We start from the raw sequence: 13,686 nt of genomic DNA, 5'->3' as shown, positions 1-13,686 counted from the left end.
AATTCCTCTCTGTGTGGCCGAGCTCAGATGAGAAGTGGATTGTTTTTGACGGGCCAGTGGACACACTGTGGATCGAGAGCATGATCTCTGTAATGGATGACAACAAAGTCCTCACACTCATCAACGGAGAGAGAATCTCCATTCCCGAACAGGTACCGGTGCCAGACGATACTCGGCACACACTAAAACCTCTAATGCTGCCCACCCAGGGTTATTTCACTTCTGATTCCAAACCTGATACTGTGCACTTCACCTCACTAACCCATCAGGGTACTACATAGAACTATTTATAATTTCCTTCACTGACACCCTTTTCGTCAGTTATTGGGTGAATCTCATGAAGAAATGCCTATGGCATATTAAAAGTTTGGGTTCAGTAAGAATTTTTATTTGTAAATAGTTTTATTCAGCAAGGACATGTTAGATTGATTAATTAACAGAAAGATATTTCTATTTCAAATACATGCTTAAATCAGCATATTAGAATGATTTCTGAAGGATCATTTGACACTGAAGACTGGACTAATGGCTGCTGAAAAAATTCAGCTTTGACACCACAGGAATCAATTACATTATAATAGAAAACTGTTATTTAAATTTAAAGTTGTTTTATTGTAATAATATTTTACAATATTACAGTCTTTTTGATCAAATAGATTTCATTTCATGTATGCAAAATATAACTTCTTATTTCTTTCTTTTGTGTTAGCGTGAAATAGGATGCTGTCATGTTCTTGACAGGTTTCGTGAGGTTCACTTTTCAGCTAAGTGACAGCTCTGTGCTTATTTGGTTGGGTTTAACCATTAATGAGAGAGTGTGTTGCAGGTTTCATTATTGTTTGAAGTAGAGGACCTAGCTGTGGCGTCTCCTGCTACTGTGTCTCTCTGTGGGTATGGTTTACAATGACTACTCTGACTTGACCTGGAAGCCTTATGTTCAGTCCTGGATAAAAAAAACGACAGAAGGTTTGGAACCGCAGTGTTAAGCATTGTGTTATATATTTGGCAAAGTGCTTCATCTCTTTCTCTTTCACTCTCAGGTTGAAATGGATCATCTCAGGCAGCTGTTTGACCGCTACATAGACAAGACCCTCACTTTTAAGAAGACTCACTGTAAGGAGCTGGTGCCCATCACTGAACTGAACGGAGTGGCATCGCTCTGTAGGCTCTACGACTCACTGGCCACTCCAGAGAACGGGGTCAGAACACTTTCACTTCATTCATGTGTTCAACCAATATTGCAACTGTAGATGGACCATATAACTGACCTTTGTTCATTGAACATTAAATGTGTATGTATATATATATATATATATATATATTTGTCAAGTTCTGAAATGACTAAAAAAGCACCATAAAAGTTTAATAAAAGTGGCCCATACATTCATACATGTGCTATTTCAAGTCTTCTGAAGCCATATAATATGAGAGACAGACTTTTATGGTGCTTTTGTTTCCTTTTTGAAGCTTTACATTTCCAATTGTAATTACATGTAAACCAGTGTATTACTCATAATATTTATAATGACATGAGGGTGATTTTTGTTTATGGGTAAACTAGTCCTTTAAAGGCATGCTTTTGTTTATATCTGGGGTGTATGGCCACAGTTAAACTTTTGTTTTCCAATCTTGCAACTCTCAAGTCTTAATAAAAGTAATATTTAGCTTTACTGTAGCTAATTTACACAGGTGTAATACTGTAATTCTCACTGTCTGGACAGGTGAGCCCAGCGGACTCTGAAAACTTTGGCCGTATGGTGGAGCTCTGGTTCATCTTCAGTCTCATATGGTCTGTGCGCCTCTGTAGATGGGGATGGACGCAAGAAGACTGACAACTTCCTCCGGGAAATAGAGCGAACTTTCCCTAACAAGCTATACAGTGGCATAAAAAGTGTATGGACACTTAAAGATGAAGTGTGTAATTTCTGTGCCATTAATGTCACCAAATATAATTGCAAAATAATGACTTTACTGATTTTTGCCAATTCACCCTAGCTTCCATTGATCCATTTATTTATATATTTAGTTAGTTATTATAATTAAACCATTCTATTTTTAGTTCACACATTTTTAAATATCCAAATACTTTTTAGGGCCACAGTATTCCGCATAAAGTGTGAAATAGGTAACATGTATGCTTAAAGATGAAGTGTGTAATTTCTGTGCCATTAATGTCACCAAATATAATTGCAAAATAATGACTTTACTGATTTTTGCCAATTCACCCTAGCTTCCATTGATCCATTTATTTATATATTTAGTTAGTTATTATAATTAAACCATTCTTGTTTTATTTTTAGTTCACACATTTTGAAATATCCAAATACTTTTTAGGGCCACAGTATTCCGCATACAGTGTGAAATAGGTAACATGTATGTGTAATTAATGTAAATGTATGCACACACATGCTAATGTTACATGAAAAGTACTGATGCTCTGCATCTAGAACAAATGTTTAAGCCTTTTTGCCTACAGAAACAAATATATTACTGGAGAAATAATCACCTTGTATTAAACCTCAGGACACAATCTACGAATACTACGTGGACACCAAGAACAAAACGTGGGCATCATTTGAGGCTGGCGCTACACCTCCAAGTGAGGTGTGTGTGTGTGTGTGTGTGTGTGTGCCCCCATCCTCCCCCTATTCAGGGGTCTCTGCCAGCCGCCTGTGGGCTCAGTCAAAGGCCTCTCGCCTGGCTCCCTCCCAGACTTCTGAATTCCCCGTCTATTCATATTTCTCATCTTTTTCATCCTTCTTCGTCTCTCTGTTCTCTCCCCTGCTCTCATTTGTCATGTCAGTCCAACTCTTTCCCCTTCATTGTCCTTTGTCCTCTTGGCTCTCTTTGCTCCCTCTTTGTCGGCTGTCCATTTTTCCATCTTGGGTTTTTTTTTTCTTACCTGACTCTTTTTTTATCCCTATGTTCATTTGAAATTACTCGCTACATCTTTCAATTTTCAGTCTTTCAATCAGGACTTTTCACCTCTCTCAACACTATTTCCTCCCACCCATTTTTGCTCTTTCTTTCTCTCTCTCTAGCTCTGTATTCTACTTTTTCTCTTCATTTTTGTCCTCTTTTTAAAGCATGTCTCATACTTAGCCACCCTACTTTTCAACTTTCTTGTTGGCATCTTTTTAATTATAATCTGTCTCTCTGCAGCGCTTCGTTCTATAAGATCATGGTCCCCACTGTGGACACGGTGCGCTATCATTACCTGGTCAAGGCTCTGGTGTCCGCTCAGCACCCTGTGCTCCTGATGGGTCCACTGGGGACAGGAAAGACTTTAGTGGCCCAGAGTGTCCTGCAGAGCCTGGACTCAGTCACATGGGCCATGCTCACCATCAACATGTCCTCACAGGTATTGAGAAACACTCAGGTATTGAGTATTAATAATAAGGTAAACTTTGATCTCACCTGAAGCACTAAATGATTTTTGTATCTTTTTAAATCCCAAGCATGACCTAAAAAAAATCATAATTTTCTGCAATTGTTTTATATCTAAAAAATATCTAAACATCTTCAAGAAAAGATATTTGAAAAGAATAAGTAATAATGAATGAATAATAGGTAATTTTAGATTTAAGAATATTTCCTAGCATAAAAGACTGACATATTAAAATAGTTATGAGATCTGGTGCTTAGAATAAAAATAACTCCAGAGAACAAAAATTCTGTGTCTTACTATTCAAAAGTTTGAGGTCGGTAAGATTTTTACATTTATTTATTTATTTATTTATTTTTAAGTTTATGTATGCTCATCAGGGGTGCATTCATTTGACCAAAAATATTGTAGAAACGGTAATATTGTGAAATAGTATTACAATTTAAAATAACTGTTTTTTTATTTTAATATATTATAAACTGTAATTGATTCCTGCGATGACAAAGCTGAATAATCCAGTATTCCGTGTCACGTGATTCTTCAGAAATCATTCTAATAATGCTCATTTGGTGTTCAAGAAACATTTCTTCTTATTATCAATATTGAAAACAGTTTCTGTGGAAACTGCTACATTTTTTTTAAGAATTCTAGAAAGGATTAATAGAAAGTTCAAATGAAAACAAATCTTTCATAAATGTATTTACTGTCACTTTTGATTAACTGAATGCATCCTTGGTGAATAAAGTATTAATTTATTTCAAAAACAAAACAAAACAAAAATCTTACCAACCACGAACTGAACAGTAGTGTACACTCACACACAGAACTTTTATATCAGTCACCTTCAGAATGTTCAGAGCGCTCTCTCTGTGTATGTGTGTGTGTGTGTGTGTGTATGGTTAATCAGTGATATTTTAGTAGTCCACTCTCACATCTGTAATGAGCGGAGTCATTGCTTAGATGGCCCAACCTGACGAGCAAATATTAGAACACATGGTGAGATCGCTACCATCATCATCATCAATCTCCAAATATCATCATCATCATTTGTTATTATAATTAAGAGTTTTCCTGGATGATCTCAACATGCCTGCCACGGATGACTTTGGCTCCCAGCCGCCTCTGGAGCTGCTTCGCCTCTGGATCGACTACGGCTTCTGGTACGACCGCCAGAAACAGATCCTCAAGTGTATCAAGGTAAGACTTTATGTGTGCATTTTGTTTTCATATGAGTATATATTTTAGATGTGCATGTATATAAATGTCTTCTCTCTTAATTTGCAGGACATTTTCCTGTTGGCTGCCATGGGGCCCCCTGGTGGAGGGAGGACTCAGATACCTGGACGCCTTCAGAGCCGCTTTAATCTTATCAACATGACATTCCCTACAGTGAGTAGAGATTGACTCTAATCTAGGTGTAAATTGATCTAATTATGATGGAAATATGACTGCAACGCTTTCCCGTTTGGCGCACAGCATGTAACAACTTCATATAAAGGCAGCTATTGACAAATAACTAAAAAGCAAAGACATTTTTTTGATGGAAATAAATCAATTTAATAAATCAGTCTGTATTAAAACATTATGATGTTTAAATACTGAAAACTATCTGCAATGGGATGTATGAAAACTTTAATCATACAAGTATATGAGATGGAGTCTACAGAACTGAATTTTATTGCAGCTGGGGAGAATAGTAGGTATAGGAAGAAGTAATAAGAATTTTAAATACAATTCTCACCTAGCAAGCACTGTAATAAACCATGCACATGGCTACAGATGGTATATTTGGATTAAACCAGTGGTTATTGTTTTTTGGCATAGCCCAGTTTGAAACTAGCTTGAAGCTGCTTACAAATGATGAAAAACACAAGCAATTTATCATAAAGGGAGTGAGTTGTTTAAAGTATTTATTGAAAAACTGAAATATTTTATTTCAGTTTTATGTCACTCTTTCTGAATAATGAAAACAGTTTTATTGGAAAAAAGGGAAGAAAACGGCATGCATTATTTCAGTTATGTTAAATTATGAAAATATGTGATTTAATATACTGTTTCTTTAAATATGTTTTTGTTGCAAAAAATGCATTAAACATTTCATTGTAGAAATGACTTTTAATATATACAGAAAAATGTATTAATACATAAAAGGGATACTGTTTTACTGAAGCAATATGTTCACCCCAAAATGAAATATCTGTCATCATTTACTCACCCGTATGTAATTCGTTCTTTCTTCTATGGAAAACAAAAGGAGATGCATGAGGGATGAGAGGATGATGATTGTGACTGTCAAGCTCCAAAAAGCACATAAAAGCACTGCATCATAAAAGCACCATAAAAGTGGTACAAATATCTTGTGCTAGATTCCAAATGTATGCAAAGAACAGACTAAAATTCTAAAATGCTGACTAAAAAACCATTCACTGAAAATCTTGCCCACCACCCATTGAACCTGATGCAAGTGATATATGCAATAATGTCTAAACCTTATAAGCGAAGCACTCTCTTTTCTCAGATGATTGTTTAATATAATGTTTCTGTGCATCAAACTCACCAATCACTTTTCTTCTTTTGTCTTATCTGCTCTATTTATCTTCTGTTTCATCCGCCCCTGTAATTCCTTTCTCCTCTTCTTTTCTCTCCAGGAGTCTCAGATAAAGCGCATCTATGGCACCATGATCAGTCAGAAGCTGCAGGAGTTTGAGGAGGATGTGAAGCCCATCGGGGGAGTTCTGACTCAGGCCACCCTGGAGCTCTACCACGCCATCACCGCCCGCTTCTTACCCACGCCCGCAAAAATACATTATCTCTTCAACCTCAGAGACATCTCCAAGGTACTTAACATCATGCGTCATGTGTGATTGTCTCTCATCTGGAAAAGGAGTAAACTGTGGTTTAGGTACACCCAGTCTGAGTGTAAAATCACTTTGATTCAGACCGATTGATTCCAGAAAGATTAAATAAAACATATCAGTCCACTCTGCCACTTCAACACCACAAGCCTGCAATTCAGATGTGTTTGAGGAAAAGAGTGACTGACCGGAAAATACTGTCTCTCACTTTTAATCGACACATACATGGTCGTACAAAATAACACCTTTTCAGAACACTCTTTGAAAGCATCTGAGACTGCAACGACACTTGGAGCATTTCTTTTGAGCTTGATCAGACAAAAAACAAGAAATTAGACTTCAGGCTTTGTGCATGTTCAATATGTCCTCCAATGCAGGTGTTCCAGGGTTTATTGCGAGCACACAAAGACTTCCATGACACCAAACAGAGCATCACCCGCCTCTGGATTCATGAGTGCTTCAGGTACAAACAGGCACAGGCCTGCTCATACAGATACTTGTGTTAGAAGAAGAAACCAATAAAGTTTTGTGTATGTTTCAGGGTTTTCTCTGATCGATTGGTGGATCCATGCAGACATGGAGACATTTGTGGGACTACTGTCAGAAAAACTGGCTTCTCATTTCGATGACCCCTACCATACAATTTGCCCCAACAAACAGCCCCCTCTATTTGGTACACACACACTCACACTGCTAATTTGTGTTTCACCGGGTGAATGACCTAAAGATTTTTTAAATAAACTACTGTTCAAAAGTTTGAGCTCTCTTATGCTCACCAAGGCTGCATTTATTTGGTCAAAAAATACAGTACAAACAGTAATATTGTTAAAATGTTAATACAATATTTTTTAATAAAAGTTTTTTATTATTTTAATATATTTTAAAATGTAATTTAATCCTGTGATGGCAAAGCTGAATTTTCAGTAGCCATTACTCCAGTCTTCAGTGTCACATGACCTTGCGGGAATCATTCTGATATGCTCATTTGGTGCTCAACATTTCTTCTTAGTATTATTAATGTGGACAACATTTTATATATAGAAAAATTAAAACAACAGCATTTAATTAAAAAAACAACATCTTTTGTAACATTATAAATGTCTTTACTGTCACTTTTGATTAATGCTCCCTTGCTGAATAAAAGTATTCCTTAATAAAATCTTACTGACCTAAAACTTTTGAACGGTAGTGTATATCAATAAATAAAAACTACATTTTAAATAAATATATACTTTAACAAATAGACATATTTAAAATTATTTAATTTGAAAATTCATTGGTTGCTTCCACATGATCAACTATCAGTTCAGTTAATTCAAGATATTTTTAACTTTTAACTTAATCCACGGGCCCACTTTTTAATAAATAAAATTAATCACCAAATGCTCTTAACATACACTCTAGTGAATTGGTAGATAATTTGCTAAATTATTTTTTCATTTTTATTTTTGAATGAATTGATTATTAATTTTTAAGTTACTCTCCCAGCCCTACATATATATTAACTTTGTATGTTTTTTTTTATTGTAGGTGACTTGCTGAGGGAGCCACATGTGTATGAAGATCTGTTGGACTTCAAAGCTCTGAAGGTTCATATGGAGAACCAGTTAGAGGACTATAACCTCACGCCTGGTGTGGTGCCCATGAGTCTGGGCTATGATGAGATGAGGCTAAAGAACATGGTGAGAGCACAGTCAGAGTGAATGGAGTAGTTTAACTTAGTGGGGAAGATCTGGGCCAAAAGATTGCAAACCTGCAACAGGAACTCCAAGAGCTATCACCATTGTGCATTTGAGTGAAGTTGCTTCTGGGTGACTGTCTCTGTAACTTATCAAGGTGCCATTGAATGATGACATCATATAAAAAACTAATTGCACTTGTTCTGTTCTGTTGGAGCCATCAATATTCATGGCACAGTTATATTACAGCTCTCATAATTTGCGTACATCCCCATCACAATACCCATGATTCAGTGCGCACTCTCAAGTCCCATAATTCAGTGACCAATCTCCTCAGTTCTCATTCAGTGCTTGCACAAATATAACTTTCTTCAAAATCACATGCACTTCAGCCCTCAGATCCCCCACGAGCATGAATAATTACTTTTCTCATTCCCACAAAGAAGAACGCAATCGCATTACAAACCCCTCAGCAGGGAGAATAATTAGGCGGCCGGTTCCCCAGCCTATATGTCAAAGGCGTATATAAGAATGCTTTATATGCATCCTGTCACACACATGCCGCACTGTGACATTAAAGCAGTCTCACATTCAGCTCGGTGAATGTGTCTCAAACGTCACAAACACTCAGTTCAATGACATGCCGCTGTGCATAGCTGATTGATTACAAAATTAGCAAGCATAACGTGTATGTTTATATGCCGACATGTTCGTAACTAATTATGGTTTTGTAGCAATTAGTTTATTTTGTGATCAGTTGTTTGTTTAGCCTCCTGCAGGAATGATGTGTGCCTATGTGTTTGTATGCATTGACATTTTAATGTGTTTGTAAATGTTGCATTGACCAAATGACACACATGATTCATGCAAGTAAATGAACTGTTATGATTCTTATGATGGAAACAGCACCCTCTTTCTGCCCCCTCAGTAACGCGTTTGGTGCGTGTGATCAGTCAGCTCCGGGGGAACATGTTGCTGGTTGGTATCGTTGGCTCAGGCAGGCAGAGTTTAACCAGACTAGCTGCCTACATCTGTAAGTTTATGGTCTTCAAGGTGAAGGTCACCAAACAGTACCGCAAAAAAGAGTTCAGAGAGGGTGAGTTCTGCACACAATCTATACATTTATTTACACAATTTTTATTTATGTAGCAGTTGATTTTATCCAAAGCATCTTACAGTACATTGAAGGTGTACATATTATCATTATGTGTCATTCCTGGGAGTCGAACCATGACACTGACATATCTAGCACCAACAACTCTTCAAGTTGACCAAGAGGAACAGATAAGAAGCCTCTCAAAACATCTCTTAAGCTAACTTCATGTCTTCTCTCAGTTCAGCTACGTGTCTAAGGAAAAGTTCGTTAAGTAGCCTGGTTGGGATGCCAGCAAACCAGCATCTAAAGCCATTTTGCTGGTAGTTTAAAGGGTTATATGAACATTCATGCATGTTAAATTGTATTTCAATTCCAACTAATGTAGAGCAGTTGGTTGAGTTATACTTTCAATTTCAGATCTCGGATGTAAAGCTCTTTTAATATATACCAAATGCTTGGATATTTTGTCCTGTGGCATGTTGTAGTAAATGTTTCCAAATGCTGAGGAATAATGCCTCTTGCCCTAGCACTCAGGACCAAAGGATCTATTATGTTATGCACATTGTAGCCTTCACAGAACAGTTTAATGTGGCCTCAATGGAATATTTGACATATTTCTTCTTCCCATACAGATATTAAAAAGCTCTATCGGCTGACAGGAGTGGAAAACAAGCCCACTGTGTTCCTGTTTAATGACACACAGATCGTCGATGAGTCCTTCCTTGAAGACACTAACAACATCCTGAGCTCAGGGGAGGTGCCCAATCTCTATAAAGTGGACGAACTCGATGAGGTGTGTGTGTTTGTATACATTTTTAATGCGTGTGACTGTAGATTCGTCTTCTAAATGACAATGAGAGCAGATTTTTAACATGTTTTGTTTGTGTAGATTCAGAATGCTCTGTCAGACTCAGCCAGGAAGGACAATATCCTGGAGACATCAGACGCCATGTTTAACTACCTGATAGAGCGTGTCAGAAACAGCCTGCACATTGTGCTGTGCGTGAGCCCTGTAGGAGATCCATTCAGGTGCAATTTTTTTTAGCATGTTTTATTTTCATGACAAAAAACTGCATTGATGTTACTAAGCATGAGAAATGGGGCAAACAACAATGCAAATTGAGTAAAATATTAATGTCACTTAAAAAATTAAAACGTTGCCAATTAAATTATACTGGGATGTGATTTTTCTGTATGATCCACATGAATTGCATAAAATTAATTGATTCAATTGATGCGTAATTTTACTGTTCTGGAAAATCTAATTATTATTATTATTACTATACATTACTATACATTATTATACATATTAATATACTTTATATTTTACAGTACATTTGTATTGTATTATTTTTTATTATTTTTGCAATAGTAACTTTATTGATAATTTTTTTATAATTAAAATAATAATACAATTATTGTTATTATTATTATTAATAATAAAATAATACTAGTATTTTATTTTACAGTACAATTGTATTATTGCAATAGTAATTTATTTCTTCATTAATTACATTTTTATCATTTTATTTTACAATTTTTTAAGGAGTGTTGATAAAGACAATGATAACATGCAATCTATGTCCGTTATAGTGTGGCAGGCATAGACATACTGTGCTAGTCCCATACTATGGATATCACATGCAAAGGCATGACTGTAACCTGCCGTCACTTCAACATTCAGTGTCTCCACAAAATCCCATGTGCGTGGATTTAATATAGCTGACTGTTATACAGCACACATGCACTCCTACTGCTTATAATCGAACATTCTCAAATAGTGAGTCAGCCTTGATTACCATGCTAACATTGAGATCCATCCTGTGGCTTCTTATGGCTTAAGATCTCTCTCTGTAGGCTTGATTCACAGTGAATGGCAATACACGGTTTAACCGAACAGACCCGTGCACAGTATGGCTGCTTATGAATCAACTGATGACTCAGTGTGTGAGTTCAAAGTGGATGAGAGACAACTGTATGAAATTAGAGGAAACAACAGGAGTAAACCTCTCTGCCGCTGTCATTTCACACACATCAGGAAGACAAAGCTCTGTCCTCCATCTACAATCTTTTTACCGTGTGCTGTTGTAAACTCACAAGTGTCTTCAGAAACGATGTAGTAAATTTGGCTTCCCCTTCCCTCTCTTTCTGGTTACTTTTCCATCTTTAACTTGCTGTGTCTCAGTCAATTTCAGCTTCAGGGGCTTTATTGGCATGACGAACAACAGTGTGTTTGTATTGCCAAAGCAGTAGCAGACCAAGTGTGCCAAATCAATCATGATAAAATATGACAATGAAAATAACAAGGAAGAGCTATAATACAGGTAAATATTAGGTTAAATGAGAGACAGCGATAAGTAGATGCAGTACATTGTCCACTGGCCCACAGATGCCGGCTGGCAAAAACATTCTTGCTTTGTAATTATGCCTGTCACACTTGCAGCACTATAGAACCATGCATGGGAAATGTTCTCGTTAATCACTCATTTGCATCTGCCATTACATGAAGGAGGTGGTTGTGTGTAATGTGACCCGTACCGTAGGGCCCTGACTCATTAAATATGACAGCCCGAATCATCTAAGCACTCACTCTGATTGGTCTGGCAGTGGTCTGACTTTAATAAGCATGATTGGACCGGTGGGTGATTTTAGTGTTTGTGACAAATCAATGCAAACCATCTTGAACTTTCTACATAATAGAGGGGTTGTGGGTATGTTTGCTTGTGTGTATGTATTTGTTTAGGAACCATATTCGACAGTACCCAGCACTTGTGAACTGCACGACGATAGACTGGTTCTCTGAATGGCCACGTGACGCTCTGTTGGAAGTGGCAGAAAGATGTTTGGATGGCCTCTCTCTAGGGAGCGAGGATGGGGTGAGACACATCAACAGAAAGACCATCAAACAATTGATTTACAAATGCTGTCAGTGTACTACACACAAATACACAAAGGAATGTTATGGGTTAAATAAGTTAAACTCTACCCTATTAAATTATTTTTACATGTATATCAGTTTGTTAACAATAAAAAACAACAACAACAGATGTACTTACAGTAGACATCTAACAGCAAGCATACAGCAGTTGCCTCCTAGACTTCCATTGGAAGTGCATAACTGTCGATGCATTTTTGTTCATTTTTAAAGGTGCACTCAGTAGTTTTTTTTTTTTGTTTATTGTGCTGGCCGTCGTCTTGGACTTATACCCGTAGTGGTGTGGATGTAGTTTCATGCCATTTTTTTTTTTCAGTCAACAAGGCCATTGTTGAAATGTGCAAATCGTAGTCAGACTACATTATTTTGGGTTTCCACAGTACAGTTGTTTTCAATATTGATAATAATACAAAATGTTTCTTGAGAACCAAATCAGCATATTAGAATGATTTCTGAAGGATCATGTGATACTAAAGACCTGGAGTAATGGCGAAAATTCAGCTTTTCCATTAACACCTTTAAATTTTTTGTTTAACTTTTAAATATTCATATTTCATACACTCTACAAGTCCAATAAAATCAGTGACACTGACCCCTGGGCTTTAATTTCCAGTCTTTTTGAGGTACTTCATCTCATAGTAGCTGTTCTTGAATCATAATTGAATTTCAAGTGTCGAGTTTCATCAGGAGTCTTTGACTCTCTCATCCTTCATCTCTGTGTGGATCTTTTTGTTTCCTTTGAGAGAGATGTCATACAAACCATGTTTCTTTTTGCTCACTGTTTTTGAAATACAAATCACTTTGACTTTTGAGAAATCCATTGAGACACGCTGTTTTTACAAGGGAGTTCAAGCCTAGTTTTGATTTAGTCTGTTTTAGGCTTAATTTGGGTTTATCATACTTCTGTTGTGACCTTGTGCAAAGTTTGTTTAAAGCCGAGGCTGCCACATCTTGTCATTTCTCTGGTGGCTTCACAGATCCAGACTAAAGTTGCCAGTATCTTTGTGACCGTGCACCAGTCTGTGGCCCAGTTCTCTCACAGGATGAAAGTAGAACTGAAGAGACACAATTACGTCACGCCCACCAACTACCTGGAGCTGGTTTCTGGATACAAGAAGTAGGAATCAAACACACTTTTTTTTCAATTTCTCTTTCCTTTTGTTCGTTTTTAGCTGCCATGTTGATTTAAAAGACTTGGTAGTTTCCTGTTCCCATTTTACTGTTGTCTGCTAATGGTAACGCTAACTAAAATAAAATATTTATTCTGCAACACTCTCTTTTTTCTCAGGTTGCTGTCTGAGAAGCGTGGTGAGCTCGGAGAGCAAGGGTCTAAGTTGAGGAATGGCTTGTTTAAGATCGACGACACATGCAGTAAGGTGGAGTCCATGTCTGTAGAGTTGGAAGAGGCCAGAGCTCCAGAAACAGTGTGAGGAATATCTGCTTGTCATTGTGCAGCAGAAGGCAGATGAACAGCAGAAGGTGTGTGTGTCAGTATGTCTAATGTTGAGGCTCTTTATTAGGGCCAAACTCTTATATTATGGTATGAATAATTACAACTGATCACGGTAAGAGTATACTGTACATTGTGATATAGTAATTTTTGTGGAAAAATGACTATATCACAACCTTGAAATGTTTTAAATATTACATAATCATATATGAATAGGGGACTTCATAGTAATATCATAGTTGATATATCTCAACAAGACCAGATGAAACTTCTAAATTATCTAAGC

General features: G+C 36.9%; 1 pseudogene; it reads left to right on the top strand.

Annotated features, from left to right (window-relative positions):
* The window catches only part of LOC107702042 (dynein heavy chain 2, axonemal-like), a 153,203-nt pseudogene extending 139,774 nt beyond the window's left edge, over nucleotides 1–13,429 (top strand).
* Nucleotides 13,430–13,686: the final 257 nt, after the last annotated feature.

The sequence above is a fragment of the Sinocyclocheilus anshuiensis genome, unplaced genomic scaffold (assembly GCF_001515605.1).
Source record: "Sinocyclocheilus anshuiensis isolate Anshui unplaced genomic scaffold, SAMN03320099.WGS_v1.1 scaffold318, whole genome shotgun sequence".
Taxonomy (NCBI): Eukaryota; Metazoa; Chordata; class Actinopteri; order Cypriniformes; family Cyprinidae; genus Sinocyclocheilus; species Sinocyclocheilus anshuiensis.
Note: the sequence above shows the minus strand (reverse complement) of the source record. Positions and strands in the feature narration are given on the sequence as shown.